Source organism: Geotrypetes seraphini, chromosome 4 (assembly GCF_902459505.1).
Source record: "Geotrypetes seraphini chromosome 4, aGeoSer1.1, whole genome shotgun sequence".
Classification (NCBI taxonomy): domain Eukaryota; kingdom Metazoa; phylum Chordata; class Amphibia; order Gymnophiona; family Dermophiidae; genus Geotrypetes; species Geotrypetes seraphini.
Genome location: NC_047087.1, coordinates 187,277,067 through 187,291,771, shown reverse-complemented (window position 1 = coordinate 187,291,771; position 14,705 = coordinate 187,277,067). Strand labels below are relative to the sequence as shown.

Below are 14,705 nucleotides of genomic sequence, written 5' to 3'. Positions count from 1 at the left end.
AAGCATCATCAACTACCACCCCAACACACACATACACACATTTATATGGAGAGGAGTTGAAAAGAATTCCGTAAGTCATGCTCCACATGCTTTCCCTACATGGTAAAATAAACTCAACTATCAAATTGCTTCAGCTAAGAATTCCTCAAGAAATATAAGTTCTAGACCTGCCTTAAGAGCATATTCCAGAGCTCATGTGGGAATTGAAAGGACATTTCAAACAAGAATGCAAGCAAACATTCCCCCTAAGGCACATGGGTCTTGCTCAACAGTGAAACACAAAGCTCCTATAGCTTTCAGTTCTCTCTTTTTCATATACTTGGTGCAATAGCCATCTTCTCTGCTGGAGACAGAGCAAATACTGGTAGGCCATTGTATTGGCACACACAATGGATGAAGCAGAAATTTGCTCCGTCTCCCACTGCTGGAAGGAAGGTATATTCCTTCCTGTCTGGATTAACCTGTAGGGAAGGTTTATTTCTTCTGGTCTGGATTAATGTGGCATAAACAAAGAGGAATGCCACTTCTAATCCATTCTTGCAACAAAAGAAAATGGATGGTTCACTTAGCTACAAATTTGCAGTAGTGAACTCTGTGCTTTGACCTCTGCACCCATTTTAACTGGTTAGGCATGAGTGCGTTTAGACCTGGAGAAGGAAAGGAGCAGAAGAACCTGCCAGTGAATAAGACACCAACTGTGCATAAAAAAAGATACTTTGAGTTCTAGGGCTGGCAATGGTCCGCAAAGCCACCAAGGCATGCCATCTGGAGAAGGGCAAATGGAGGGCTATAAATGGAGAAAAATCCCAAGGCATGTTGTAGCAATAACAAAAAAATTCCTTTTCTACACGAAATCTGCAAATGCATTCCTTAATCCAATTAGCATACTAAGTAAATGCCAAAATATTTATGCATTGAAGGAAACTATTATTCATGAGCTAAAAGTGCTCCTTTCCAAAATCCTTACTATGGAATGTGAAAATCCTAGGCCTATACACCTAATTAGTTAATCTGCTATGTTGAGCAAATGATAAGTCACCAGTATTCACCTGATGACTCAGTCATTAATAATCTCGTATTGTAAAGAAATACATCTCTCTCTTTAGATAAGTGGTTAAAATTTAAAAGATTATTTTTGCTTAATTCCAGACTAGTATGACAGAACCTACTCAAACTTTGGTAAAGGGAGAAATAGGACAAGTAATTGTAGTAATTGATGTTATTAATTATTGAAGTTAATTGGCAGTTACTGGGATTTGCACACACATCTGTCTGCAAGCTATTCTATAAGACTAGGCACTGTCCTAAATCCCGTAACATGCCACTCAAAAGGAGGGTGTGGCCAGGGGAGAGGAAGGAGCATTCCAAAAAGTTGCATGTGATTTAATCTGGCATTTCTACACCCAAATGCCTTGAGTTGGGTGCCAGCATTTATACCAGAATTCAACTGGCATAAATACTGTCATCCAAGTTTGGGCATGGGAGTGCCAAAGTGCGCTCCTGCTCCATGCTGCTCAGCGGCTGAAGAAACCCAATCTCGCAGCAGCCACCACTGACCGGGTTAGCAGCAGGGCAGGAGTGCGGAAAGCTTGCTCCTGCCCACTGCACCTCCAGACCACCAGGGATCGGCAGAGGAGGTACGAGGAAAGGGTGCAGAGCCTGGCGAGGGGGCGCTGGCCCGAATATAAACCAGGATCCCCATTTTTGGGCCAATTTTTTGGCCCAAAAATCCCGGTTTATATTTGAGTATATACGGTAAGTGTTGAAATTTTGGTTTGCTCACTCAAAATCCCTTTCAAAAAATATTTAGCATTTTGCAACCAAAATGCCCAAAACATCTTGAGTGCTCACTCTCCATCCCACCAGTCCTGATCCTCCCCAAACTTACCCCATAAGCATGGTCAGAGCTGCCAAGAGGGCCGGCCTCATATGCAGGAGATTTAGGGCCCATCCTGCCCTACCTACAATGTCACACAACCCTTCCCAGCCCTGCCCACAGCGGCACCAGCAGTAGCTTCCTCATCCACCAACAGCAGGAGAGTCCTTCCTAAAATATCATCTCCTACTGATGCTAATCCCAGCAAAAGATGTTGTTTTAGGAACGCCTCTCCTACTGCTACTGGAAGGGGATGCCGCTCATCAGGAGATGGCCTGCAAAAGTGGAAGACTTGACATGTCTGTGTGGAGATCCTGGATAAAGCAGGCACAATCTCTGCTCACTCCTTATAGAGAGATTTTGTGCTAGTATTCTTAAATGGATAATGTTGGCAGAAGTAACATAAGAATGTTTGACATTAACAAATTAAATGGTGGTACATATTATAGTATATGATGAAAACAAATAAACCACAAGTAATTGATCTGACAGTAATCCAATAAAGGTGAAAAGTCATTCAGAATATCTCTCAACAGAATACTAGTGTATGACTAAAATAAATGTTTCCATCATATCCCTGATAAGCACAGTTACTTACCGTAACAGGTGTTATCCAGGGACAGCAGGCAGATATTCTCTACATATGGGTGATGTCATCACTGGAGCCCCATCGCGGACAGCTTTTCAAGCAAACTTGATTGAAGATCTCAAAGTTTGCTAGTGCTGCACCACGCATGCGTGTGCCTTCCCGCTCCACTAGAGGGTGCGTCTCCTCCTCGTGGTCTTCAATTCTTTGTTTTCCGCGGAGCCAGAAAACCCTGTCTCTCTTCTCTGCGTTTTAAGTGCCTTTCTTGCACCGCGGCTTCTTTATTTTCACTTCGGGAGTCGCTGTGCGGTGTTTTGTACTCTTGTGCACCTCAAGTCGGTACGCACCAGCATGATTTTGAAGCTCCTTGGTGGCCCCGGCAGCCCTGGTTCGCCGGCGGGACTACACTCACCGCCTGGAGGGCCAGAGACTCCGAGGGTGGCTTCTTCTGCAACTGAACTGAACCTGAAAGAGGAAGAGGAGACTTACCTGAAGCCGAGGTCTTCGAGGTCGGGGTCGCCAAGGCCTTCGAGGTCGAGGGAGACTTGCCGGGGACCAAAGTCTTTGAGGCCGACGTCAAGACCGAAGCCGAGGTCAAGGCCGAGACCGGGGTCGAGGCCGGGGCCGAAGCGAGGTCAGCCTCCATGGCGAAGAGCTCCACAATCCTGGCCCGATGCCGCCGAAGAGTCCGAGGCTGAAGGGTAGCACAACGAGGGCAAGAGTCCGTAGGGTGGTCAGCACCCAGGCACAAGATACACCAGCGGTGCAGGTCTGTGATGGAAATTACCCGACCACACTGTGTGCACTTATTAAACCCGGTAAGAGGCGGGACATAAGGTAAAAGAAAGGTTGCAGCCATGCGAGGTCAGGCGGCCAAGGCAAACCGAGATCCCCCGGTCACCAAAGTCAAAAAAGAAAAAAGTACACGAGTGGAGAAAAAAGTACGAAACACCGCACAGCGACTCCCAAAGTGAAAATAAAGAAGCCGCGGTGCAAGAAAGGCACTTAGAACACAGAGAAGAGAGACAGGGCTTTCTGGCTCCGTGGAAAACTAAGGACTGAAGACCACGAGGAGGAGATGCGCCCTCTAGTGGAGCGGGAAGGCACACGCATGCGTGGTGCAGCTCTAGCAAACTTTAAGATCTTCAATCAAGTTTGCTTGAAAAGCTGTCCGCGACGGGGCTCTGTGGATGACGTCACTCACATGTAGAGAATATGCTGCCTGCTTATCCTGGGATAATAACAACAACAACAAAAAAGCCATTCTGAAATATTAAGGGGCCTTTGGTAATTAAAGCAAAGGCGGGTTGTGAGACCAGGTAAGACAAGCCACATACACTCAGTGAGTTACAGTGAAAACAAATAATATTTATTAAAAGGTGTCAAAGGAAAGGAGATATCAATACTCAAAACTATTTCTGTAATACAATAATGTCCTTAGGTGACCTGTTCCTACAGGGCCACAGCACACATGAATGTCTTTCTCTCAGCAGCAGTCTTTAATGGTTTCTAGCCTGGTCCTTGGATCCAGAATTACCAGAACAGTCTCTAGAAGGCACATAAGGCTGGCCTGCAGCTGGCCAGGTTTTAATACAAACTCATCAAGATTCCAAGCTGAACTTGTCCTACCTTGAACAATGTGGTTTCAGTTGCTCAACTTCAGGGCCACTTGAAGCAAACAGAGCTCCATCCTTATTAAGCTTCAGAGTAGCTCAGCATGCATTGGGATAAACAGATGGGATTTGCACAACAGCCCTTACCACCTACAAAATAGGTGGCGGCAAAGGCTCAAGTGCTAATTTTTGGTAATAGCCATGGAATAATTACAACATTAGCACATAGCCATTAATTTGAAAAATAGAGAGTTGGCCATTTTCTGGCTGTGGTCAAAAAAGCCTTAGAATCTGAGAAAAACCTGCATCAAAAAGGGGCCCTTTGTGAAAGGGGGCTTTTAAGTAGCAATTTGCATGAATAAATCGGTTGTCTAAAATTTTCTTATCGTTTAGTCTGGCTAAAACAGTGGTTCTCAACTCGGTTCTCAGGACACAGTCAGCCAGTTAGGTTTTCAAGATACCACGAGAAATATGCATGAGATAAAATTTACATGTTCTACTGTATGCAAATTTCTCTCATACGTTATTCATTGTGGATTTCTTGAAAACTAGACTGGCTGCGAGTCCTGAGGATTGGGTTGAGAACCCCTGGGTTAAAAGAATGTATGGGGTGCCATAGCACATTTCTTCTTAACCGGGGAGACATACCTAGCCAGTCAGGTTTTTAGGATTACCACAACAAATAAGCTTCAGATAGACTTACATATAATTAGTCTCCAATACATGCAATATCTGATGCATATTCATTGTGCTAATCCTGAAAACCTCACTGGCTAGGTGTATCTCCATGACAAGGTTGAAAAACACTGCTGTTTCTAAATGGATTGTGAGAACGTGTTCCTATTTAGGACAAGGGTTCTTAACCTGGAATCCCCTAGAGGGGTCCATGGATGGATTTCTGGGGGTCCATGAGGGTCAGATAAAAATTAACATTTATATTCACTATACAGCCTATTACTGTTGATTTTTCTTGCAGATAACAAGAGTAGATGTATTAGTAATGATAGTAGAAAACTTAGTAGTAGATCTGTTTTAATTTGCACAAGAGGATTGTATTTCAATAATTATAATGAGTAGCCATTACTTTTACCAAACTCAAACTAACCTCCAGTGTTATATACAGAGTTTATCGCTTTTAACTTTTGTTAAATATAAAGCATTTCTTAAAAGGGGGACAAAAGTCTCCGGAGCTGTGGAAACACCGCAGCTATGAAGGAAAGAGCTGTACTATTTTACTGGCTCCCCTACAACGCTCTATTATCAGCCATTAAAAAACCTCCTTATATGGACGTAAGTTATACACCTTTTGCATAAAAAAGGAGTGTTTTGGGGGTTTTTTAGATTGTTCAAAATGTAATACTTTGTGTATGTCATATATGTATAAGACAATCAAATCTCGACATAGTGCATTATATTCATTGCATGCAAAGCTGTGTTTTATGTGAATATGTCTGGGGAAGGGGGTCCATAGTTTTCATCAGATCCTTAAAGGAGTCCGTAACTCAAAAAAGGTTAAGAATCATTGGTTTAGGAGTAATCAGAAAAAAAAATCAGGCTAAGTGCTGCTGAATATCACGGTTAGCGCCTAAATCAAAGCCAGCTATGTTGGGGGTGGAGTCAGCACTTGGCCACTTAAAAGGTTAATATTCAGCCCTTAAGCAGCCAGGTTTACCACTTAAATGAGACCACAGAAACATCTGTCCTATTATTATGCAATAGACCATGGCTGCTTAAGTGTTGAATTTTGATTTAAGTAGCTACCGGCCTCTTTTACAAAGCCGTGCTAGCGGCTGCCGAACAGCAACAGCCCCGAAGCCCTTTAAATCTCTATGGGCTTCGGGGCCGCTAGCCCAGCTTTGTAAAAGAGGCTGTATGTGTTAACTGGTTTAAAAAGAACCAGATATTCAAAGCTGGAACATCCACAGGTCCTGGCATTGAACATCCAGGAATACCCTCAAAAGTGAGCATTACACTCACTTGGAATGTGCTTTATTTTCTGTAGAAAGCTAATCTTCAGAAAGAAGGGTGCAAAATTCTTCTGTCAGTTTTCAAAAAGAAAATGCACATGTATGTTCTTGGAAAATAAGGTACACGGTCTTTTCCTGCAAGCTTTGTACTTAGAAAACTGCCATAATTACAAAGAAAACCAATTGAAAAATGTATGTGTGTTAATGGGTTATTCTAAAAAGATTAGCAAAATCCTTATGACCTTCCTAGACATAGAAACCAGCTCAGTGGGTGCAGTGAATGTTGAGCACACCCACTATTGAACAAGCTCTTTCATTTTTGTTCAAGGAGGGGTAATTTTTATTAAGTTTGGTATCCCCAATCATCCTGAAATGTTGGTGCCTATGGGCTAGATTCACTAAGGGCATGTATCCGATCATGCAAATAAGGGCGATTGGAATCATGCCCCCAACCGAGCTCCCGGATCGCTCTGTAACTATCCCGACACATGTGCAGACCATCTGTAGATGGTCTGCGCATGCATCAAAGAGCAGCAACTTTTTTTTTTTTTTTATAACAGTCCAGCGAGCCTGTTGTTTTAACCCACTTTAAACCTGCAGGTTACAATCACGGGCTCACACTGCGAGGGAAGGCCAAGGCAGTGCTTGGGGAAAAGAGCAGGAGATTCGGGGGCAGAGAGTGTGCAGGAGATTCAGGGCAGAGCAGGCTGGCAGGAGCAAATTGGCAGAGTCGGGGCAGGGAGCAGGAGAGGAGATTTGGAGCAGAGCAGGCCGGCAGGAGAAAATCACGGCACAGAGCAGGAGAGTCGGGGACAGGCTGGAAAGTCGGGGTAGACAGCAGGCAGAGAGCAGGAGATGGCAGTCGGAAAGCAGTGAATGACTGGTCCCCAGCAATCTCTTGTTTGTGATCAGCCAGCCCAGTATATGTTGCAGGTTTTTTGTTAGTGAATCGCTACCTGCCTACATTTCAATGCCGTTCCCCCTCATTTGCATGCGTGGATCAGAGGATGATCGGGACAGAGGTTAGTGAATCGGGTCGGAGGGAAATCTGATCACAAACCAATCGGTACATAATCTGTTTGCTTAGTGAATCTAGCCCTATGACTCTAGAATTAATTAAGTTATTATCATGATATAAAACAAAGTTCCACCCAGAACCAAAGGCATTTCCTTTGGAGAAGTATGTGCGCATATCTGCAGATATGCATTAATCCCAAAATAAATAAATACTGCTGTCCGATTCTCTTTTTTCCCTTCTGATGTAGCTTGCAAATTTGGTCTGGTTAGTACATTAAACACAAAGGGGACCTTTTACTAAGCTGAAGTAAGCACTAATATATACCTGCCACAGAATATTTATTTAAAATATTTATAATCTGCCTATCAAGTCTTCAAAGTGGCATGCAAAATACCATTCATAAAATCAATGATGTACTCAATACTAACTAACCACACGATACAATAAATAATTCTGCATCATATTTATTTTGCTCATGTTCATATCACCTCATATGCTTGCTGAAACAGTAAAGTTTTCAAACCTCTCTTAAAATTCCTTCATGTCCAGTAGTGTTTGTAGAGGGAACCGTAATGCATTCCAGAGCTTTGAGCTCATGATAGAAAAGATTGATGAGTGATAATTCTCCAATCTCACTGTTTAAAAGATGACACATCTAATTTTGCTTCAGACATCGATCTCAAAGATCTGGATGGCTGGAAGAATGTCAGACTGGTTGAAATAATCACAGATATGTCAGTGCCTTAAATACCAACAGTAAGACCTTAAACTCAATTCTCTGCCAAATTGGCAACCAATGTAGCTGTCAGCCTTACATTACTGAATACTGCTTGTCAGCATGTGAGATGGCCTATTCAGAGGGACAGCAAAGGCCTCTGGGATGTTTCTAGAATTAGTCATTATCATATAACCCCAATTCTAGTAAATCTCCATTGGTTACCTGTTTCTGCTCAGATCAAGTTTAAAGTGCTCTGTTTGATCTATAAGCTGCGACACACTTAAATAGCCAGCAGTGATGAGCAGACTTTTTAATTTATATCAGCCAAGTCGGATGTTGCATTCTGATGAGCAAACTCTGTTTAGAGGTGCCATCTTTGAAGTAAGTGAGATTAAGATGTCACCGCCACACCATGCTAGCAGTTTAGTGCATGTTGTGGAACGCCTTGCCACTTGAAGCAAAGAGAGCTCCATCCTTATTAAGCTTCAGGAAATTCATTAAAACAGTACTATTTGAACGATACTATTCAATTTAACCTGTTGATGATACTATAGTTTTAAAATGAAGCTATTTTTATGTTAATTTATTGTTTAAGGTGTTTGTCTGACAGAAGTGCGTTTTAATTATGAGTGTTTTCTTGTGCCTTGCACATAATTGCAGAATGTTAGTGCAGATAGGCCCTAAAAGCCCCTACACAGAATCTACATACAGCACCTTAAGTATCCAACCAGCCTGGACTGTTTATCAAGAAGATATGTTACTTGAATGGAACAAAAGATACACAGACTGATTATATCTACCATTCCTGTCACACCTTCCTTATCAATTAAGGACCATTGTTTCAAAACAGTATAGCAGAGAGATGCTGGAACCAACAATAGAGGCTATTTTTTTAGAACAAGATTCCAACCTATAAAATGCCTCCTCTCTGAACCCCCCCCCTTTCCTCTCTGGACTCTTGTTTATCTCCCTCTCTTCCCCCACACAGCACCTAGACATCTCACTTAGTCAAAACAGTGTTGTCCGATTCAGGGAAAACATGTTCGATTCAGTTTGGCCTATTGAATTTATTTTTCGCTTCGATTCATGTTTCCCACCCAATAGGACGTTTTATTCAAACGTCCTGGCTTTGGTTTACCATATATACGTAAATATAAGTCGAGTTTTTGGGGCAAAAAAAATGGCCCAAAATAATAATAATAATAATTTTATTCTTATATACCGCCAAAGCCGTGGTAGTTCGAGGCGGTTTACAACAACGAAGAGCTGGACAATCAGCGAATATAGGTACAATGTAAGATTATCAAAATATAGGAGAGCATGATACTGAGGTGAGGCATGAGAGAACTTGGGAACAATTCGGTTGGAGATGGAGAGGAAGGGCTTAAGAGGACTTGGTTACAAACTGGTTGAACAAGTTTGTTTTTATAAGTTTTCTGAAACTTAGGTAGGAAGAGGAGTATTAGCTTATATTCAGGTCAGCGCCCAGCTGCCCCCCTCCTGGACCTGTTGTAGGCCATTCACCAGGCCTGCCTTAAGACCTGGTGGGCCAGCGATGTGCCAGGACAGGAGGGTTCCCTCCTGCCTCATGCCCTGGCTGTCTCAAAAAACTTTTACCCAGCCCCGCAAGACCCAGCTACCCTGCATACCTTTAAAATCCTCAGTGAGGCAGGACAGGAGGGATCCTTCCTGCCTTCTGTCCCAGCCAACTGTGCCTTCCTTTACCAGCCTCCTGTCTCCTCCACATACCTTTTACAATCCCCAGTGGTCCAGCAGTGAACCAGAGCAGGAGCAGCCTTCCTGCGCTCCCGCCCCATGGAGAGCCACTAGTGATTGGCTGCCGCAAGTTCTCCCAAGGCCTGCAAGAACTCGTAAGAGGTGAGAGGGTGGTAAAGGAAGGCAGAGTCAGCCGGGAAACAGGAGGGTTCCCTCCTGTCCCAGCCCACCGCTGGCCCACCAGGTCTTAGGCAGCGTCTGCAAGGCATCAGGAGGGAGAGAGTACAGAGCAGGGAGAGGGGAGGCAGGGTGCAGAGCTAAGGGAGGGAGGGGAGCTGGGTGCAGAGACTGGCAGAGCAGGGCACTTGAATATTACCCACCCCCCTCTCGGTTTATATTCGAGTCAACCTTTTTTCCTCCTTTTTTGGCAGAAAAGGTTACCTCGGTTTATAATCGTGGCAGCTTATATTTGAGTATATACAGTATTTTGTAGCCTCTTCATCCACCCTAACCCTCTTTGCCCTCTCAAGCCCCATGCCAGTGCAAAATAAACAAGAATTTTCCTCTCTCTATTAGGTCCTTGCTAACGCTCGCTGTCTAACACCAGCTCTGGCAGGATACATATTCCCAAACTGACATATTGAAATCACAAAATAAAAAATACAATTATTTTTTCTACCTTTTATTGTCTGGTCTTTTTATTATTCAAATCATGTTGATTCCATGTTCTGGTTTCTGTTTGTCCTCTGTTAACTTGCTCACCAGGGTCTCCTGACCATTTGACATTTTTTTCTCTCTTTGTGCTCACAATCCATCTTCCATCTCTGTACCTTCCCTTCCACTACCATATCCATTTCTTGCGGCCTGCCCACCAGGACTTCCCTCTGCCATGTCATCAATGATGCAGCAGAGGGAGGGCCCCAGCATTACAGATCAGGAGAAGCCTGTTCACTGTGCTGCCTTTGCCAAGACCGATGACCGCCACCACTGCTGCTTCTTTAAGAGGCCCAGAGGTATGTCAGGAGTCAGGATTCACTGAATTGGTGAGTCTGATTTTTTAGAAAATTAATTTGACTCGGTAAATCGGGCAGCACTAATTCAGAGACACAAAGGGAAAAAACTGTCTTTTCTCTCTCATTCACAAAAACACAGAAGCAGTTCTATAACAAATTATCTTTCTGTACATTAGTAACAAGCATATGAATGGTATATCTTTCTTTTAAGTATTGCCTCTGTAAAATTAAGCCTATTTCCATAAAATATAAATTTTATGCAATCACTCTTGTGTTATTGCCATTAATTTACTTCCCGCTGCACCTCTTGAGGGAACTGAACACAGAACCTCTCAGCACACCCACAAAAGAATAGCCATACTTTTAAACACAAAAAATTAGAGGGACCACCATAGAATTGATGTCATGTGTTCATACCATGATCTTCCACAAGTAAGTCTTGCTGTAGCGTTCTGAGCTACCCGTAAAGCTTTTTATCAAATTCTGCAAAATGCCCCAAAACAAGGCATTGCAGTAATAACAGGGGCTCTGACTGACCTTCCTAAAATTTCCTTCAGTAAGATATTCCCTCAACCTACCTAGCATACAGAGTCTACAAAATACCTGACTTAAATCTTTTTGCACCTGACTCTTCAAGGATGAATCCAAATCAATCATAACTCCTAAATTCTTAGCCTTACTTGCAATTGGTACTAAAACATCTGCAATGAGCACTTTAGAAGGGGCAGCCTCTATTGGGTAAGGTGATAACTTATTTTAGTTTTAATAATGATCAATTTCAATCTCAGTATCCATTCCTCAACATATATAAGACATCCTGCAGTAAGTTTTGGATCTGCACATGCAAACTACATGCTAAAAAATAAGAGGACATGTCTGGGGGCAGAGAGTAGGTGTTTCTGTACTAAACAGTTAGCGCATCTATATTATCACGTTAATTTTAAAAATGGTCACGTACAATGGCAAAATTAGCGAATGGGAAAGAAAAAGCACAAAGGGCCTTCAAGACAGGGAAAACAAATTCAGTTTATTGTGACCGAACACAGGCTGCGTTTCGGCGTATCCACCTGCATCAGGGGTCTGGATAAAATAAATATACATACATAAGAAACAAGCCAAACATAAAATTGATAAATCTATGCAATGTACACGTAAATAAGTTATGATTAATAAAGCTTAATGAAAATTAATAAAAGCCACAAACAGTGTCATTGTGTGTTTAAGACATTGTGCACTAATGTGATAGACTTGAAGGTGACATAATGGAGAGTAGTGCTGATGGTGAAATTGAAAGTGACATAATGTGGAATGGTGCTGATGTTGAAAAAAACAAGAGATTATGTACTTATTCTGGTAAGTTATTTTCCAGTAGATAGGTGAGACATTCTAGACAACTAGGTTGTGTTCAATGACCGTGTTCCATATGCAGAAGGAATCCACTCCAGATTTTTTCTGCGACTCTGCTCTACTTCACTGTGCTCTCTGGCTCCATCTTTAGTTAGTACCTTAGGATGACGGTCCACCACAGAATTCATGAGGTCGTCCAGACCTTAGCCCTTGAAAAGGAAGCCTCGCAAGAGTAGCTGTAGAGGAGACTGGCCCAGAGTCGAAGCCAGAACAGACTGCAAGCAGACAGCAAAGATGCCGATGCCTGAACCAGAACCCAGATAAGGACATAGAGAGCGTCAGGAACATCAGCTACATCAGAGAAAAGAAGCTATGCCATCATTTGCCAAGGTGCTCAACCGGAATAAACCAGCACTAGAGACAAGAACACTGCCGAGGTAGCCAGGACCTTGAGAGACACTACTACAAAAGGTCCATGAAGAACCACATCCTCAAGGAGATCCTGCATGCCCAGGAGCACCAATCCACCTGCACTGGGAAGGAAGGAGCACTCTGACACCTGTGCAAGCGAGGAGCTCTGCCAGAGGAACCCATGCCCCGAGCAGACTGTCAGGAACAGGATGCCAAGAAAATGATGAAAACAGAGCACTCACTCCATACTTGAAAGAGGAGGAGATAGAAAGAGCTGGCTGCGGGTTCAAAGTGAGCTTATAGAGAGATTCGAAAAGAGATGCAGCAAGGCAACAGACTAAAAGAAAGGCAGAACCATGGAATCATCCCCAGGGTGGAAAACCAGAGAAGGCCCTGCAGATCAGACATGCTCGTACAGGTCCTCAGTCACGGGAAAGGCATCCTCAGAAAACAAGGGGTGAACAACTGATCCCCAACATGAGTAGGACACACTCAGGAAGGCAAAGCTCAAAGAGACAAGTCCAAGGAGTAGGAGGCCTGCGCAGTAAAAGCACAGCTGTTCTGACAGGTAGGGCACAAAAATATCAAAATTTGAGAGGACATCATGACCATGGAGCATGAAGTCACCCTTGGATGACTGAAGCCTACGTTTCCCAGACTGCGGGGGGGAAGGAATCCGCGTCCCTTCACACAGAAATGGCCACACTGCTAAGCCCCGAAAACAGAGAAGGCTGCACTTTTTATTACCTGCTTAGACAGATGAGAGGCTAGGCTTTGTGTTCCCGCCTCTTCTGGCCACACCACATGGCACAAAAGAGCTCAAGAAGCACAAATTTTGCACAATCCTGGCATGAATTTGGAGCAGAGGGGCCCAAGGACCCAATCCCAACAAGTATTGAGGCAAAAAATGCAGTTTTGGAAGTGCAGGGAACTTTTGAAAAAAAGATCGCTAAAAACTCAAGGCGGCCGTCAAAAATCATGATTTTTTTTTTTCAATAGGAAGCAAAGTCTAAAAACAGCAATTTTAGAATTTTGTTGGGTGGGAGAACACAGGGGGATATGCAGAAACATCCAAAACAGTGTAATTCAGAACACAAACATACACCCCTCCGAATCACTTCACAGGCTACGACAGACTTACTCACTGTGACCTGTGTTGGAAATGTGCTGCAGCCTGCCTCAGTTCTCTCACAGTAGCTGGATGAGAAGAAATCACTGACTCATGCTGCTCTTCAGGCTGCAAGTCAGACAGGATGCCTACCTTACCTCTACCCCTGCAGACCGATAAGACGCGCTATTTGGACAGGTGTAGGTGAAAACACAACTTATGCCTTGCGAGATTCTGCTGAGCCCCTAAAGGATGCCTAACAACCTGTGCTCAACCCCCCGCTTAACAGAGGATGAGAGAAAAGCGGGGAAGGCCACGAGCTCCATAGAAACTAAGGCAAGCTGACCAACAGGTGTGTCAGCTGCAGACCAGAGGCTGCCTCTTCTCTAGGCAGGCAGAGCTGAAGAAACACTCTTGAGCACAAAGAATTCCCTAAAAGGGACGAAAACATAAAAACAAGAAAAGAAGGTAGAGCAGAACAGAAACACTCCTTCAGGCACACATGCATAAGGGAAAAACTGAAGTTGGAGACAGAGTACAGTGAAGTAGAGCAGTCATAGAAAAAAAAATCCAGAATGGATTCCTTCTGCACTGCCATGGGGACACAACCCACTTATCTAGAATATCTCACCTATTGCACAGGAAATGTGCTTAGGGGAACTAGTATGGCAATACAAGGCTGAAAATGAAAAAAAAAATAAAAAACCTCACCGATCAACTGAACAGAGATTGAAAAAAAAAAAAAACAACATAAAAAAAGATTCATCATGAAAAGATGGTAATTTACAGCACATGATGAAATGTGTCCATTAGCAGGATCATAAATATAGATAACCATAACGCCACGTTCAAAGAAAAGTTGGAAACCAACACTGAATATGACTGCCTAATTGAATGCTAATCCTATAGTACCTCGTAAGAAAACTAGTCGTGAGCGGGTCCTCTGCATCAACTTGTGGAAAATCCTGTGATAACGATGTGAAATACAAACATCGATGAATCAAAAACAAACTACATAAAAAGTAAAAACATTCCAAAAGATTGTATGTATACTGGCTTCGGACCCTCCGAAATGAAACTAACAAACGTTCGCAACGAGCCAAAACAAACGCTACATACCTACGTGCATGCTGGGAAAAAAAACCCCAACAGAGACACGCTGAGGCGGTGCGCCTACGTGCTTGACGTTGAAGTTGAACGTGCATATTATTGGTTCATTAGCCAACTGACGTGGTAATTATGAATCATTATCAATCAAATGCAGTACTGTACTTCAGCCAAAAAAAGGAGGTGTCAATTCTCAGCCTGATATTACATAGTAGCTTCCCTATG

The 14,705-nt window shown here is 43.2% G+C and overlaps 1 protein-coding gene across 1 annotated transcript in view; it reads right to left on the bottom strand.

Annotated features, from left to right (window-relative positions):
- Nucleotides 1-14,484, bottom strand: part of MICU1 (mitochondrial calcium uptake 1) — a 376,908-nt gene extending 362,424 nt beyond the window's left edge. Inside the window, exon 1 of the mRNA XM_033940604.1 lies at nt 14,286-14,484. The gene's annotated coding sequence lies outside the window, so the exon portion shown is untranslated. The remainder of the gene's footprint in view (nt 1-14,285) is intronic.
- Between the last annotated feature and the right edge of the window lie 221 nt (nt 14,485-14,705).